The sequence below is a fragment of the Benincasa hispida genome, chromosome 9, assembly GCF_009727055.1.
Source record: "Benincasa hispida cultivar B227 chromosome 9, ASM972705v1, whole genome shotgun sequence".
Lineage (NCBI taxonomy): Eukaryota > Viridiplantae > Streptophyta > Magnoliopsida > Cucurbitales > Cucurbitaceae > Benincasa > Benincasa hispida.
Genome location: NC_052357.1, coordinates 62,347,960 through 62,364,851, shown reverse-complemented (window position 1 = coordinate 62,364,851; position 16,892 = coordinate 62,347,960).

Genomic DNA, 16,892 nt, shown 5'->3' with positions numbered 1-16,892 from the left:
ACAGCTCTCAAACTTCAGAGGAACTTTCGTTGTTGAAGCTTTTTGATTGAGAATATGAGATGTCTTTGAAGGGTGCCTGAACTTCGTGGGTGGATTGTGAACGCTTGAAAAGAGAGACTTCACATCCTTTTATAGGTCCAAATCGATTGAAGGAGAGTAGAAATTGGTGCTTCAGAGGTTTACCAAGTGATTCTAGTGTTGAAAAATAATTATGGATCGTGAGAATAAAAAATGAGAACGAACAAATGAGAATGACTGGTCAACATTCCACAAATTAAGGTTTCGATGTTGATGCATCAACACAACTTTTTCAAATCAATCAAATCTTTTTTTGCAAAAGTTCATGAATTCAACCAAAATTAGCAAAAAAAAAAAAAAAAAAGACTAAAAGGACCATTATATGATCACTTTATTCATTTAAGACCATTAATGGGATAAAACGCATGCAAATGACCATTTTTACACAATAGAAGTATAGAAAAAAGTATAGAAATATTAGTTTGAAACATGCATTTCATGACATATATTATCTACCAAAACTCACACATTCAACCCTTCAAATAAAAGTTGAAAAAGTATGAAAGATAAGGGATTTCAAACAATAAGAGGAAAGAAACCCAAGCGTGCTTTTTTTTTTTTTTTTTTTTCACAGGGATATTTAGTAGGGATGACAACGGGGTCGGGCCGGGGCGGTGATGCACTCCCCATCCCCATCCCAATGGAGATTTTTAATCTCCATCCCCGTCCCATTCCCCGTTTTGGGGGGTCAGAAGTTAGGGTTAGAGAATCCCCATTCGGAGATTTGGATCCTTGGAGAAAATATATTATAATAATAATAATAATAATAATAATAATAATATATGGGGCGAGGATCCCCTCCCCGTCCCTGCCCCATCTCCAACTGGGGACCGATTTAAATCCCCGGTTTGACCCCCGTACCCAGTCAAACCGGGTATTCCTTGTCCCGATTGGGTCGGGGACCTGACTCCGCAAAGAATTTTATCATCCCTAACATTTAGGTAACATCATTATGTGGGGCCTTCCAAATAGAGGTTGAAAAAATAAAAAAGAAATTAAAAAACTAGTTTTTAAAGAGGTTCATTTTATACAAAAACTTTTTAGGTTAGAAATAATAATTTTTCTTTCATTTTTCACATTTTTTTGGAAAAAAGGTGGGACTAGGACTGGGTCATTACTTTGATTTTATTGGTGAAATAGTGCTATCTTAACTCAAGATAACAATTTTTTTCTTTTCTTTTTCTTTTTTGTTGGTTGAAAAATTTCTTATAAATAGAACATTTTAATTTCTTGTTTTAATCACACTCCAGTCCTTGCCAAAAGAAAAATATCTCAACTGACATAAAGTGGGAAGAAAAATCCTAGTCTTAATTTACGAAATATTTTTTAGTTTATCCCCTAAGACTTGCACCAAACTTTAGATTCTTTAATGAGGAATGAAACTTCAGTTATATCATAACCAATCTCGTTTAACTTTATTTACCAACTCCAATCAAATTTGACCTAGATAAGGTGTAAATTGATTGACACGACCTCTACAAGTCCATCACACAGCGCCTGTGTCTCGAGAACTCTACTTCATTACAACAGGAAATGTAACACATACCCATGAGGCAAACTCGCGCTCAAGATGATCCTGAATTACTCAGTTAGGCCCAACCATGAGAGGTGAGATTTTAGGAGAAATCATAATTCAAATGACAAGTCTGTCTCAAAGAAAGGGAACCAACCAACAGGACTAGTTGACAGGCGAAAAGCTGAAACCCCAAAACATCATTTTTTCCCACATCCAACCTAGTGTTCAAGTGCTCATTCAAATGTTTATCAAGACGTACAGAGTTTTATGATTCAAAATCAATCATCAGTCTTTGAAACAAAAACTTGTTCCTCACCTCCCAAATTTGTCAACACAATGAAAATGACTTTGCCTATCTCTTGCATTGGACATCTCTCTAGAAACCAATGCAAATGGTATTTATTACTCTATGTCATCCTTACGTCACAACTAATATCAACATTAATAGTGAGGAATCTAGGCCAAAGATCCATTGTAACCCAACATTTCTAGATCAAATGGGTAGAAGATTCCATATGCTTCATGCAAAAAATACAAAAAAGATTGGTATGTATTCCTTTCTCCTCATTTAGATTCCCTTCAGTGAGAAGAAGATTGTGAAAAAATTTTCAACATATCTTAGCCTTTGTTAGGGCCAAGGCCTTCCAAATATGATGTGCAACTTTTCACAAGAGGAACTAAACTCAAATAACTTAGAAAAATGCAATCCAAGAAAGTACGCACTTCTAACTATACAAACGCACCTTGTGTCCAAATCCCAAACGATCTCATTCTTCTTCTTGCGTCACAGCAGAGGAATTTGGAGAATAGCCTTAACATTATCAATGAGGAAGCTAGCATGGATCACATCCTCATTCCATTTCCAGAAGACACATCACATCCGCCCTTGCGGGTTACTTGGAACAATGATTAGAAGTCTATTGCCCTCCCAAGGAATTTAAGGATCACTAAAATCTTAAGTGAATCTATTTCTATCACTAGAAATATACATATTATAAACTATGAGATCCACAAGATTTAGGACACTAATCCCAATAGTTAATGATTCTTCTTCTGAACCTTCGTGTCACTTGGTCCTTCTTCCGCATGTCACTTCGTCCCACCTCTTTCACCTTTTCCTTACTTTTTCGGTCAAGCATACAGTTGACCGATAACAATGATGCCTTATTGGGGGGGGGGATGGTTGGTTCATACTAGGTTGTGAACCAACCGAAATAAATCTTGTTATTAGAGTAGAAGTTAGTGAACGGTCCTTCTGTGGTACTCACCTTTTCTTCTACGAATGCGGATCCTGATTCATTAACTTCATCGTTCATTAGGGACTTCGATGTCATCATCTTGGTGTCAGTGCTCGATCCTTCAGGACTATACGTCCATGCATCCTATAGGTAGTCAGAGAAGTGGGCCTTAAATTAAAGTGCTAATGAAAAGATTATGCAGAGTTTTGTTATATATAGGCAATTAGTAGAATCATTAGTGTGGTTTAATATCTGAAACGATCGTTAAACTACCAGCATTGAATGCAACGTTTCAATCAATGCGTGGATAATATCGTTCAACGGTATTGATATATCGTTCAATGGTATCGATAAATGAACACGTGTGGATCGAACACAAGTCCATCTCAACATACGAGGAATGGCTTTTATTTACTTTGGTCACAACGACTCCATCTATCATTGCTAGTATTTCATATAGCCAAACTTGTGAAAATGAGCGGTGGGGAGTGTAAGAATCATGAAACTATTTAATTGAAAATTATTGTAACAATAATTTAAGTACCTAAAATGCAAGTGGAAACTCGGGAAGACTGAATTTTATGATATACGATGGGTTAGAAGCATTATTGTCCCGACACATCATTGCTTTCTCAACCAATGCTCTCTATAAACCTCATAGTGTTCTTTCCCATAAGATGGTCTCCAATCCATATTGAAATGGCAAACATCATCGACATCAGTGAACAATGTTGAATCAACGAAAGTATGCTTTGAAGGAATTGAATTCCTTATGCGGAAGCGTGCAATCGTCGTATGCCTTAATTTTTGTGATATAAACTTTTCACAAAACATAAAAAAGGTACATGATTAAGCATGTTCTTAAGAATTTCAAAAGAAATAGAATGTTACCTTTGGAGATCGATCTTCAATGTTTCTTCTCCTAGTCTTGACAATTACAATACGTTCAAAACAATGCGACATGACCAATGATCTTCTCTACTATCCTCTTTGGACAAGGAGGTTTTTGGGAACCTTGTGGAAGGGAAGGGAAAAAACAAAGAACTCTTTTCTTAGAGAGTATATGTGATGCAGAGATTGTGAGAGAGAGAGTGAAAGTATAATTTTTAACGTAAATCTTATTCAAGCCCCAAAAGTCAACTGCATCTGTAGATTTAAAGAAAGAGAGTAACTACCATCTCTCTTCACTCTCCCACTCCCTTGAAATTAATTAATTAGATTATATTTGATTAATTTAATTAAATAAAATTAATTAATTAATTTAAATATCTAATATTTAATTTAATTATTTTTTTTTGGAAAGATCTAATTTAATTAAGTTTAAGCATATTCAAATGAGCATCTCTCACATATCTTATAGTTTTAATATGAATCTTATTCATATAAATTATAACGTATAGTTTTAATATAAATCTAATTTAAAATTTAATATCTGAATGTTATTCAAATATTAATACTCTCATATTATATAGTTTAATTATGAATCTAAAATTAACTTTATATTGTAATGTATATTAGTTATATCATATACAATTAACATTATATTATTTTCTATCATATACAATTAATTCCCTTTAAAATAATTTGAACTCTTCAAATTCTTTCCACTTTAAAATCCTTGTTTAACCATTTGTGAGCTAGTAGAATGACCTAATGAACCTACAGTTATAAGCTCTAACGATACGAGATTAATTAATTAAATTCTTTAATTAAATTAATCAATATTATTAACTATGGGTCACTCTACTAAAGACCCATAGCTGCCCCATATGAACTGCAGTATATTATATGTCCATTCATTTAACCATATTTTGTAAGTCAACCCTTCACAAATTTTTCGAAATTACAGTTGGGTCAAATTAACGTTTTACCCCTGTAGTTACCTCTTGTACATTAAGTATTACTGATCCTCTAAGGAACAATTTTGTTTATGGTCCAAACATAAACAAAGTCCCTCTCAGGCCAGTGAGAGGGTAAGGCTTTATTGTTAAGTCTTAGAGTCAGCATCTAAAGGAACAATCTGTTTAATTTCCCTTAAGTCATGAAGGAGCGAATTCCATCTCGTGAAGATATGTTCCCAACTTCTCGAGTTATCGTTCTCAAAATACTAGGTATATTGAGTCTGTAACTAAGGTTACTCTCACCCATATAAATTAAAGAACGACCCTTATAAGCAGGACTTCATAACTCACTCAGAATTTAGATTGGCTTACGTGGTTATCTTTGAAGTATAAATTTCTTCAGTTAACAGTGTTACAAAGATATATTATATTTTGTGGTCCGGTTTTATATAGACTCACTGTATAGAATACCCCAACTTGCATGCCATTACATGAACAATTTGGATCAAATCGTTTGTAACACTTAAAACTATTGTAATATTTACAAAGTGAGCCATATCATAGTGTTACCAGGATAAGGTACCAAATCTTATCCATATACTATAAACCTTTCGGGTTATTTCTTGAACACGATCCAGTTGTATGTCAACTACATACTGTTCAAGTTACATTAAATATCCTTGGATCTTAGTTTATTGGATTTTGAATTATGCAAATAATAGAATACTTTATTCCTGAAAAAAACACTTTATTCATTTATTAATAATTTTATTACAAATTTACACAGGCTACGAGAATTAGGACATAAATCTTAACAATATCCTACTTTTCCTAAAGCTGGTGGGATGTATGATACACATAAAAAAGAAAATACAATAAACTAAGTCATACAATATACCCAGTCATATCTTCCACTTACCCTAGCCTAAGTGATACATATCCCGTAAACCTAGACCTTCTAGATGACCCTCAAACGCTTTAGCTGTGAGAGTCTTTGTAAATGGACCAACAATGTTGTGCTCCGATGCTATTCGCATAAGGATTACGTCTCCTTATTGTACAATCTCCTGTATCATATGATACTTCCGTTCTATGTGCTTTCCTCGTTTATGGCTTTGAGGTTCCTTTGAATTTTTCATAACACCACTGTTGTCATAGAAAAGAGTGATAGGCAAAGACATATTTGGAACAACTTCCAAATCAATCAAGAACTTTCTTAGCTAGACAGCTTTCTTAGTAGCTCCACAAGTAGCTACATATTTTGGCTCCATAGTAGAGTCCGCAACATAACCTTGTTTTATGCTAGCCAGATTACAACTCCTTCATTCAGAGTGAACACTGATCCTGATGTAGATTTTTTAGAATCCTTATTGATATGAAAATCAGAGTTAGTGTATCTTGTACGGATCAAATTTTTAGCACCATACACAAGCATATAGTCCATCATTCTCCTAAGATACTTGAGGTTGTCTTTACCGTCATCCAATGATCAAATTTGGGATTAGATTGATACTTACGGACAATTCTAGCTACATAACATATGTTAGCCCTCGTACACAACATGACATACATAAGGCTACCCATAGCCGATGCATATTGAATTTGTCTCATTTCCTTAACTTCTTGAGGTGGCTTAGGACACTATTCCTTAGACAATGTAATTTCATGCCTAAAAGGTAAATTATTTCATGGAATGTTGCAACGCATTTTGCCAATATAAGATGCTTGAGACAAGGCTAATGTTCAATTCTTGCAGTTTCAAACAATTCAAACGTCAAGAATAGATTGTTCTTCTCCCAAATCTTTCATTTGGAATTGGGCAGATAACTAGTTTTTATGTCAGTAAGAAATTCTATATCATTCCCAATAAGTAAGATATCATCTACGTACAACATGAGAAAAGCAACAACACTCTTAATGATTTTCTTGTAAACATAAGGTTCATCAACATAAGATTTGACCGCATTGTCAAACCTTATGTTCCAAAATCTGGATGTTTGCTTCATAATCCATAAATGGATCGTTTTAGCTTACAAACTTTTTACTCCTGACCTTGTTTTATGAATCCTTCTAGTTGATTGAGTAGATGTTCTCATCAAGATTGCCATTCAGAAAAGTAGTCTTGACATTTGTTTGCCATACTTCATAGTCATTATTTGTGGCAATGGATAAAAGAATGCGAATAGACTTGTACATGGCAATTGGAGAAAAAGCTTCTTCATAATCAATCCATTCTAGTTAAGTATAACCCTTTGCCACAAGCCTTGCTTTGAAGGTTTTAACCTTTCCATCTACACCCTTTTTTCCCTTGTAGTTCCATTTACAACATATAGGTTTTACTCCATCATGTCGATCTACAAGATCCCAGACTAAATTGGAATACATAGATTCCATTTCAAGATCCATGGCTTTGACCCTTTCATCTTTGTCAACATCTTCCACTGCCTTTTTAAAAGATAATGGATCCTCGATGCAATCATAAGATGTGATAACACGGGCTTCTGTTAAATCCATATATCCTGTAGGACAAGATATAACCCTCCCACTACAACGAGACTCTTTCAACTCTTGAAAAGGATTTTGACTAGATGTGCTAGAACCATCAACACCTCCTGTTGATGTATCAGCATTGTCAGCATCTTTCGTTGAAATACTATTATTTTCATTGAAATTTTCACTTAAAATTAATTTACTGAGTGGTTTGTGATCTCTTATATGATCTTCTTCTAAGAATGTGACATTTGTCAATAAAAATACCTTGTTTTCCTTTGGATCATAAAAGATACCACTTCTAGTTTCCTTGAGATAGCCTACAAATAGACATACTCTTGAACGAGGTTCCAATTTTTTTAGGTTTGTTGTCAGCACATGCATTAGACATTCCTAAATCCTGAAATGTTGTAAACTCCCTTTACGACCACTTCATAATTCAAAAGATGTTTTAGAGACACTTTTGCATGGAACGTTGTTTAGTATATATGCTATAGTCTCTACTGCATAACTCTAAAAGAAATCAGGTAAATGAGCATGGCTTATCATAGATCGAACCATGTCCAACAAGGTTCTATTTCTCCTTTCTGATACACTATTATGTTGAGATGTACCAGGTGCTGAAAGTTGGGATGTGATTCCATGTTCTATTATATAGTCTTAGAATCTCAAGTCCATATACTCTCCACCTTGATCAATTCAAAGTGTTTTAATTGTTTTACCTAATAAGTTTTCAACTTCAATCTTATACTCTTTGAACTTTTCAAGATCTTCAAATTTGTGTGCATTAGATAAAGATACCCAAATCTTGAATAATCATCTACAAAAGAGATGATATTCAAAACCTTTTCTTGCTTGAATATTCATTGGACCACAGAGGTCTGAATCTACAAGTTCTAAAGGTTCTTTGGCTCTATAGTTTTTTTTAGTGAAGGTCTTTTAGTCATATTGCCTTCAAGGCATGACTCACATTCTGGTAATGAACTCTCCTTTAACTCATTTAGAAGTCCATTCTTTACCAATTTCTCGATTCTATCGAGATTTATGTGACTGTTCTAAGGTGCCAAAGGTGGACATTTTCTTTAGGAGAAAATTTTTGTCTTTTATTTTTAATTGTTGTCGTTTTGAATAGTTCAGTATTGAGGTGCATTTTCGATGTTAACGGTCTTAGCACATATAAGTTATCTTTTAAAGTTGCTAAACAAATCTCAACGCCGTTCTTAAAAATAAATAATTTATTTACAAAAATGAAATTAAATACATTTGTTCCACAACTGAAATCAAGTTCCTTTTGATATCAGAAACTATAAATACATGATCTAATAATAATTTCAAAAAAATCTTGAAAGATAATTTTATGCTCCACATAGCAACAACTAAGGCAACCTTTCTTGTTCTGACCCTCAAGGTCATCTCGCCAACTTCTAGTTGCCTCTAGGAACTAATTCCCTATAAAGAAGAATAAACATGATTAGTAGCTCTTGAATCAATTATCTAGACAGAACTATCATTCCCCACCGAATAAGTTACTGAGACAATCAAATCGTATTTACTTTCTTTGGCTTTCTTCTTTTCAACTAAGTACTTCGACCAGTTTCTCTTCCAGTGTCTGTTTACATTGCAATGGAAATAGATTCTCTTTGTAGGTTTGGCCTTCTTGCCCTTTTGGGCAACAGTAGGAGGGACATCTTTATTCCTCTTTCCACTCATTTTCTTTTTCAACTTCTTTGAACCATAACAAGGTTCAGATTTAGTTCCAGAGGTCGAACCTCTATGGAAGTTCTTAGAAAAGCTGGCAACATTTGCTTCCCCATGTTGCCCTTTGACTTTTATTGAAGACTCATAGGTTCGCAGCTCATGAAGAAGAGTAGTTAAGTTGTAGTCTAGCTTGTTCATAACAACATTACTATAGAATTGGAGGAAACTCTTCGGAAGAGTCTCCAGAATAAAGCTGACCTCACTAGCTTCATCAATAACTGACCCATTCATCTCGCTCACATTGAAATGGACCATCATGTTGAGAACATGTACTCTAACAGAAGTCCCTTCTTGCATCCGAGCATTAAAGATGAATTTTGAAGCATCATGCTTGACTTGTGTGGACAACTGTCCAAACATATCATGCAACAATTCCATGATTTTTTGAGTGGAGACCATGTTCTCATGCTTCTTAGCTAGAACTTCAGACAAGCTGGCCAAGGCATATGCATGGACTTTTTCATCGGCTCAATCCATCTTTTATGTGCCTAGGAACATTCGTGCAACATTAAAGGCAGGTATTTGAGGACATTCCTCAATTAAGACGAATTTCAGGTCGTCAATTACCAACACAATGTTAATAACGTTTTTCTAAGTTGTGTAATTATCGCCAGTAAGTTTGTTAGCAGAAAGCAAATTAACTACCACACTAGTCATTTTTGCTTAAATAAGCAAATTTTATTCTAAGTTAGATAACTGCATAACTCTTTAAAACAAATCTAGTTTAGCACGCATAATGATGAAAACCCTTAAACTCATATTATTTTGCAATGATACTTCAGTGATTTAAAAATAAAAGCCACCGAAGGGTAATCAGTTATTCCTTCACTGAATTGAGACACTCTTAACCAAACAATACTTTAAAATAACTCTTATTCCTATAGTTTTTAATTACCATTATTTTAGTCAATAAAAATTAACTTATTCAGGGGTTCTTGTAAGTGTAATCTTCCATTTTAGATCATAAAGTTCCACCCTTATAAGTCAACTGAAGGGAAAAACCACATTGATGCAAAAACTAAAGCGTCCATTACTGGAGTTTTGCCCTGATATTAATTCCACAAACACCTTCCAAAGGGAGGATATGCCCAGGGCACCATGAGGCCGAGTATGAAATCTCACTTTGCAAACTAAGGGCGAGTATGAAATCTCACTTTGCAAATTAATGAAGAAAACCGTAGGAATGTTGACACATATCTTCTCCCACTCACTAAGGAGGACTCATTTCTCAGAGAGTATGTGTGATGGAGAGATTGTGTGTGAGAGAGTGAGAGTATAATTTTTAACATAAATCTGATTCAAGCCCCAAAAGCCAACTATAGACTATTTTGCAGATTCAAAGATAGAGAGAGGGTAACTGCCTTCTCTCCACTCTCCCATTCCCCTGCAATGTAGGGAAGTTTAATTTAATTTAATTTAATAAAAATAATTATTTAATAAAAATTAAATATGAAAACTAAAACAAATGAGAAGAAAAGTCACCCTAAAATGACAAAATTATCTTTGTCATTTTTAAANTTTAATTTAATTTAATTTAATAAAAATAATTATTTAATTTAAATATCTAATATTTAATTTAATTAATTTTAACCATATTCAAATGTCCATCTCTCACATAACCTAAAATTTTAAAATGAATCTTATTCATATTAATTATAACATATAATTTTAATATAAATCTAATTTATATTAATTTAATATTTGAATCTTATTCAAATATTAATACTTTCTTATTATATAGTTTAACTATGAATCTAATTCAAAATTAACTTTATATTGTAATGTATATTAATTGTGTCATATACAATTAACATTATATTATTTCTATCATTTACAATAATTTCCTTTTAAAATAATTTGAACTCTTTAAATTCTTTCCATTTTAAAATCTTTGTTTAACAGTTTGTGAGCTAGTAGAGGGGCCTAATAGACCTACAATTATAAGCTCTAATAATACATGATTAATTAATTAAACTATTTAATTAAATTAATCAACATTCATTAACTATGGGACATTCCACTAAAGACTATAGTTGCACTCATATGAACTGCAATATATTGTGTCCATTAATTTAACCATATTTGTAAGTCAACCCTTCATAAATTGTTTGTAATTACAGTTGGGTCAAATTAACGTTTTACCCTCGTAATTACCCCTTGTATCTTAAGTACCACTGATCCTCTAATGAACAATTTTGTTTGTGGTCCAAATATAAACAAAGTCCCCATCGGGCCAGTGAGAGGGTGATGTCTCATTGTTTAAGTCCGGAGTCAACACTTAAAGGAACAATCTGTCTATTTTCTCTAAAGTCGAGAAGGAGTGAATTTCATCTCGTGAAGCTATGTTCTCAGCTCCTTACTTGGTATCGTTCCCAAAATGCTAGGCATATTGAGTCGACAGCTAAGGCCACTCTCACCCATATAAATCAAATAACGACCCTTATAAGCAGGAGTTCATAACTCACTCAGGATTGAGATTGAGTTACATGGTTATCGTTTAAAATATAAATTTCTTCCGTTAACGGTGTTACAAAGATAGATTATATTTTGTGGTCCGGTCTTATACAGACTCACTGTATAAGATACCCCCACTTGTATGTCATCACATGAACGATTTGGATCAACCTTTGTAACACTTGCAACTGTTGTAACATTTATAAAGTAGGTCACATCCATATTGTTAGCAGGATAAGACACCCAATCTTATCCTTGAACACAATCTAGTTATATGTCAACTACATACTGTTCATGTTAAAATAAATGATCTTGAATTTTAGTTATTGAATTTTGAATTATGCAAACAATAGAATACTTTATTCATGAAATAAACACTTTATTTATTAATTAATACTTTGTTTACAAATTTACATAGACTACGAGATTTAGGACATAAATCCTAACATTCTTGTCTTTTCTCATCATCGTAAGCTCCATGTAGTATACGAGAGAAATTTTTATAGCATCCTTGTCATTATCAAACTCCAATTTCGGATACTCTTTCTCCAAATCAAATATAGTCGTGTGCCATGACTCGGGAAGTACCTAATTTTTCAACAATTACTCTTAGTTGTAGGTTGTGGTACTACATTGACAAAAGCCACAACCCTATCATCAATAGGAATTCTGACATGCTGAAAGTCAAAAGCGATCCTCTAGTATTGCACGTAATGCAATCTTCTCAGCCGTGGACAACCTCCCTCAGTAATGCCTCATGTATTACATCGCTGCTGAAAATGATACTTAGGTCAATATAGTAACTAATTACTGTTCTTCTGAAAGCATCGAGCTACGTTTGATCGAGTTTTCTCTTAATAGCCATATTCGCGGTCTTGATATGGGATAGAGTTGTATATTGTGTTGGAAACCCTTCGTTCGGAGGAATCTTGTATCAAGACTCTGCCATGTGTTATCTGGAAGTTGTCACATTTTATGAAAAAATCAGTTAGCAAGCGAGAAAATGCACACAACTTCATTCATTTGCCGTTACTGACGTCATTAGTGACTTACTGCTATCAACTTATCGCTATCAACTTATCAACGAACCGACTTTCATATATCGATTTACTGCTATTAAACGATAAGGAGGGGATGAAATGTCAAACAACATTCATATCGGTGGACAAACTAACCGATGAACGATATTGTTGTCAATAAATATAATCATATCATAAAATAAATCAGGTCATGTCAATAATAGTGTTGATAAATAAAGAGATTGCAGATTGATCACTTATTAACAGGGTAATGGCATCTTATTATATTAGAGAAGTAATGGTAGTGAACAGGAAAATTCGATATTGAAATAAATCATTAGGACGTATACATTGATCATAACCTTAACTATAGTTGTTGGAACAGGTAATTGAAGACAACTGCAATATAAAACGAAATAAAAAAAAAACATGTTTAATGGCAAAAAATGTTCAACTTACAGATGGGCGAAAGAACGATATACTCTAAGAAACATTTAAAAGATGGAAGTACAAAGTTGAAGCTCGACAAAGCAAAGAGGAATGGTTTCAAACTGTCAAAAAATTGTTTGAAATGCTCGTCAATGGACGTTTTGTCAATCAAAAACATTTGATGAGGGTAATTTAGTCTTTTTAATTTAACATTTCAATTAATGATGTGAAATAAACTACATCAATGATGGTGACACTATTTTTGAAAAAATTAATGAGTAAATACCAACAAACACAATAAAATCATTTTACCTTTCAACCCCATTTCAGTTGATGGTCCAATTGGAATCATTCATACTAGACCCTTTTTAATTCACCCGAAGTAAATGTGGCCTAAAATTTAATATTTTGAAGGGAACTTTTTAAATATAAAAAAAATATTTAAAAATATTAACACTTTATAGCTTTGTATTTTTGAAATTTTTTGTTAATATTTTTTGGATTTTTCTATTTATAAAAATTTTGTTTTTGAAACTTACAGGTCAAAATGATATTTTGTTTTGTTGATAATGATATTAAATTAATTTTAAATAATTGATAAAAAAAAGGGGGGTAAAAATGTGAGGAAGATTCCCATTTTTCCCTGTTCCGTTCCCAGTTCCCACAGGCAGTTATTGCAAAGGCATGCAGAGGTGTGAAGGCTATGGACTGTCCATCCATATATATCTGCTTCTCAATACTTAATGGCGCTGCCTCTTCTCCAACGAAACCATTCCCTTATTTAATGTCATCTCTACTTTTTGCCGACCACCACTTTGGAAAACTAAAAAAAATAAAAAAATTCACTTTATACTTCCGAATTTTGAAGTTGTATCAATTTAAACCATAAACTAATAGTTGTATCAACTTAAACTCACTATTAATTGTATCAACTTAAACCCTAAACTTTCATAAACAAATCCATTTAAATTTTGAAATTTCATAAGTGTATCAATTTACACATTATCATATTTATTTTGAAAAATATCAAGCAAAACATTTTTTTTTTTTTTTTTATTGAACTTATAAAGTGTAATAAGCGAATTAATTTATAACATTTATTAGGATTATATTTGAAAATTGTATAGACTTTTATAAATGTCAATTTAACAAAATTGACAATTATAATTTGAATGGACAATTTTCAAATAGATCTTAATTGAGAGTCTAAGTTGATTAACTTACGTAAGTTTTGAGATTTAATTGATAAAATTACAAGTCTCACACGATGTTTATCCAAAACAAACATAATGGAAGGTTTAAAGTTTAGGATTTAAATTGATACAACTCTCAAAGCTTAGTATCTAAATGCGATACAATTATTAGTTTAAGGTTTAAATTAACATAATCCCAAAGTTCAAGGGTATAAATTGATATTTGCAAAAAAAAAAAAAAAAAATTATCATTTTGATATCAATTATGCTCTTCATTACGTTTCGTTTCAATAAATGTTGTCCATGACTTATAATTTTATGAATTAGATCTCTAAACTTTCATAAATGAATCAATTTAGACTCAATTATAATTAACTTTTAAAATTATTCATGCATTAATTATAACCATCCATTTTGTTAATATGATACTTGAAGAAAGGTACACAAGTATAAGAATAGATGCTTGAAAAATGTTGATGTTGTTAGATATTTTTGAAAAAAACAAAAAAACAAAAAATTTAATATCATGTTTAAATTAATATATAAACATCTTAATGCTTTTTAAATAAGTTAAATACTTGATATTATGTTGTTTATTTTTTATGTTATATTAACGAAATTACAGAATGGAAATTTTGATGGAAAATTAATATCACACTTATGACAATTTACGGGTCAATTGAAACAATTACAACCTCATTAATTTTAAGTTGATATACTTAAAAATGTATATAATTATGATTTTAGGATTTTTAATTAATAAGACCCATTTAGTTTAAGTATAAATTGATTTTTTTTCTCAATTTTTTTTATACCTACCTCTATTTAATGCTTCTTTTGAAATCGAAACAAACTAATATAACATCTAAAGATAAGTTAAATGTTGATTGAATAGAACGAATATGTACTACAGTAGTTCTAGAAATTTTTTCACGATAACTCTTGTTGTCCAACCGCCACCGCGGGTCACCGGGACCCATTTTCTACACTCACAACATACTCATGACCATTGGAGGGAAATTATTTGAAAAAAGAAAAAAAAAATCAATGCTTTGGTCCGGTGTGTGTTGAAGTTTGATAATGAAAGCGCTTTTAATGCCACCTAATATTTAACCTAACTTTTTCCCTCCCTCAAAAAAACCCTAAACCCCTTCATCCCTTCTTCATAAAACCACCACTCTCTTTATTTTATCCCTTTCATCTATCTTACCTCTTTCTTTCTTTTATTCTTTGCTTTTCAAACCCTAACAGTATTTGCAATTGGTATACTGTCTCTAGCTCTTCTTGTTTGAAATAGTTTACTTCGATATTGGCCCGGTTCACTCAGATAAATACGTAGTATACGTACTCATCATTTATATTATATTTGATTGAGCCGTGCCAATATCTCAGTGAGCTCTTTCGTTTCTTTTCAAACTCTCAATTTCCATGAATTTCAGGTTTGTCCCTCTTTCATATTTCAATTTTTTAATAATAACAATATTATTTGGTTTTACGAAGATTTTAACCTCTAAACCTCGTTCAGGAGAAGATAATATCTCTTATTGAACTATGCTCAATCTCATTTTTATAATTAATGGATTTGCGATGCTTAGTTATGAAAATGGTAATAGAATTTTCTTTTTGATTTCGATTGTGTTGTGCTAACTTGGTCTAAAATATTTTTAATGGTTGATCCTATTCAAATTAATGGACTGTAAATCTTCTATTAAAATTTGGATTGTTATGTATAATTTAAGTGGGGAGATCCGAACCACTGACCTCTTAGTTACCAACACATACGTTTGTTGAGCTAGATTTGTTTTAACATTTTTTTTTTCAATTATGTGTCTACATTTTTTATGTTTTAAAAATTGCTTTACATGATTTTTAATGCCTAATATAAACCAACTAGTGGTTCAAAAATACCTATATGTAGGAAAAGATTATGATATTGGAATGATTGTTAGATGATATATAATTAAATTGAGAATGGACAATGAATTGTCTTGTGTTTGAAACTATATTTCAACGAGAAATCTATCATATATGCTTCTTGACAAGTATGTGAGTGTTTTTTTGTTCTACAATGTGTGGGATAAGAGAATCAACTATACTTTAAAATTATAGTACAAGATTTATATTAGTTGAACTAGGGTTGCTTTAAATTTTGAAAATGGTTTTGTGTGTGTATATTTGAAGCAAAAATTAAAGTAAAGGGAATGTATGAATGTATCAACTATTGCATTTAATTTGAAAAAAAAATGGGTGGCTTATATTTACATATATTTACTTCTGCAGGTGCACAAAAGATTCCAAATGATAACATAATAGTTTATGAAAATTTAATGCATTAATTTCCCCTCCACAGAAGACACTATTTTCACAACTACCCACCAATAATTATAAATTATTCCTCTAATTAGTCTCAATAAACAGTCTAACTTGATTGAGGTGAGGTGAAGATTCAAACTTTTTCACCTTTCAAAATTATGAATTCTTAAATTGGTATATATATATTTTTTAGATTAATGATTTAATGTTATTAAAAAATATTTTTGGTACTCAAACTTTCATGAAACTAATAATTTAATCCCCTTATTTTGGTTTGTAATGATTTAATCCTTGTAGTTTTAATTTTGTAATAATTTAGTCTCTGAACTTTAGTATGTAACAATTTAATCATTGTATTTTCAAATTTGTAACAATCTAGTCCTTAACGTAAAAAAATAATCAAAATTAGATATCAATTTTTATTATTTTATGATGTAGACTTTGTATTTTGTAGAAATATTGAGTTTCTAATTAGTCTATCAAATTATTTATGTAAGAAATTTAAGGATACCTTAACACTAATATCTAAAGGGGACTAAATAGTTACAAATTTTAAAGTATAA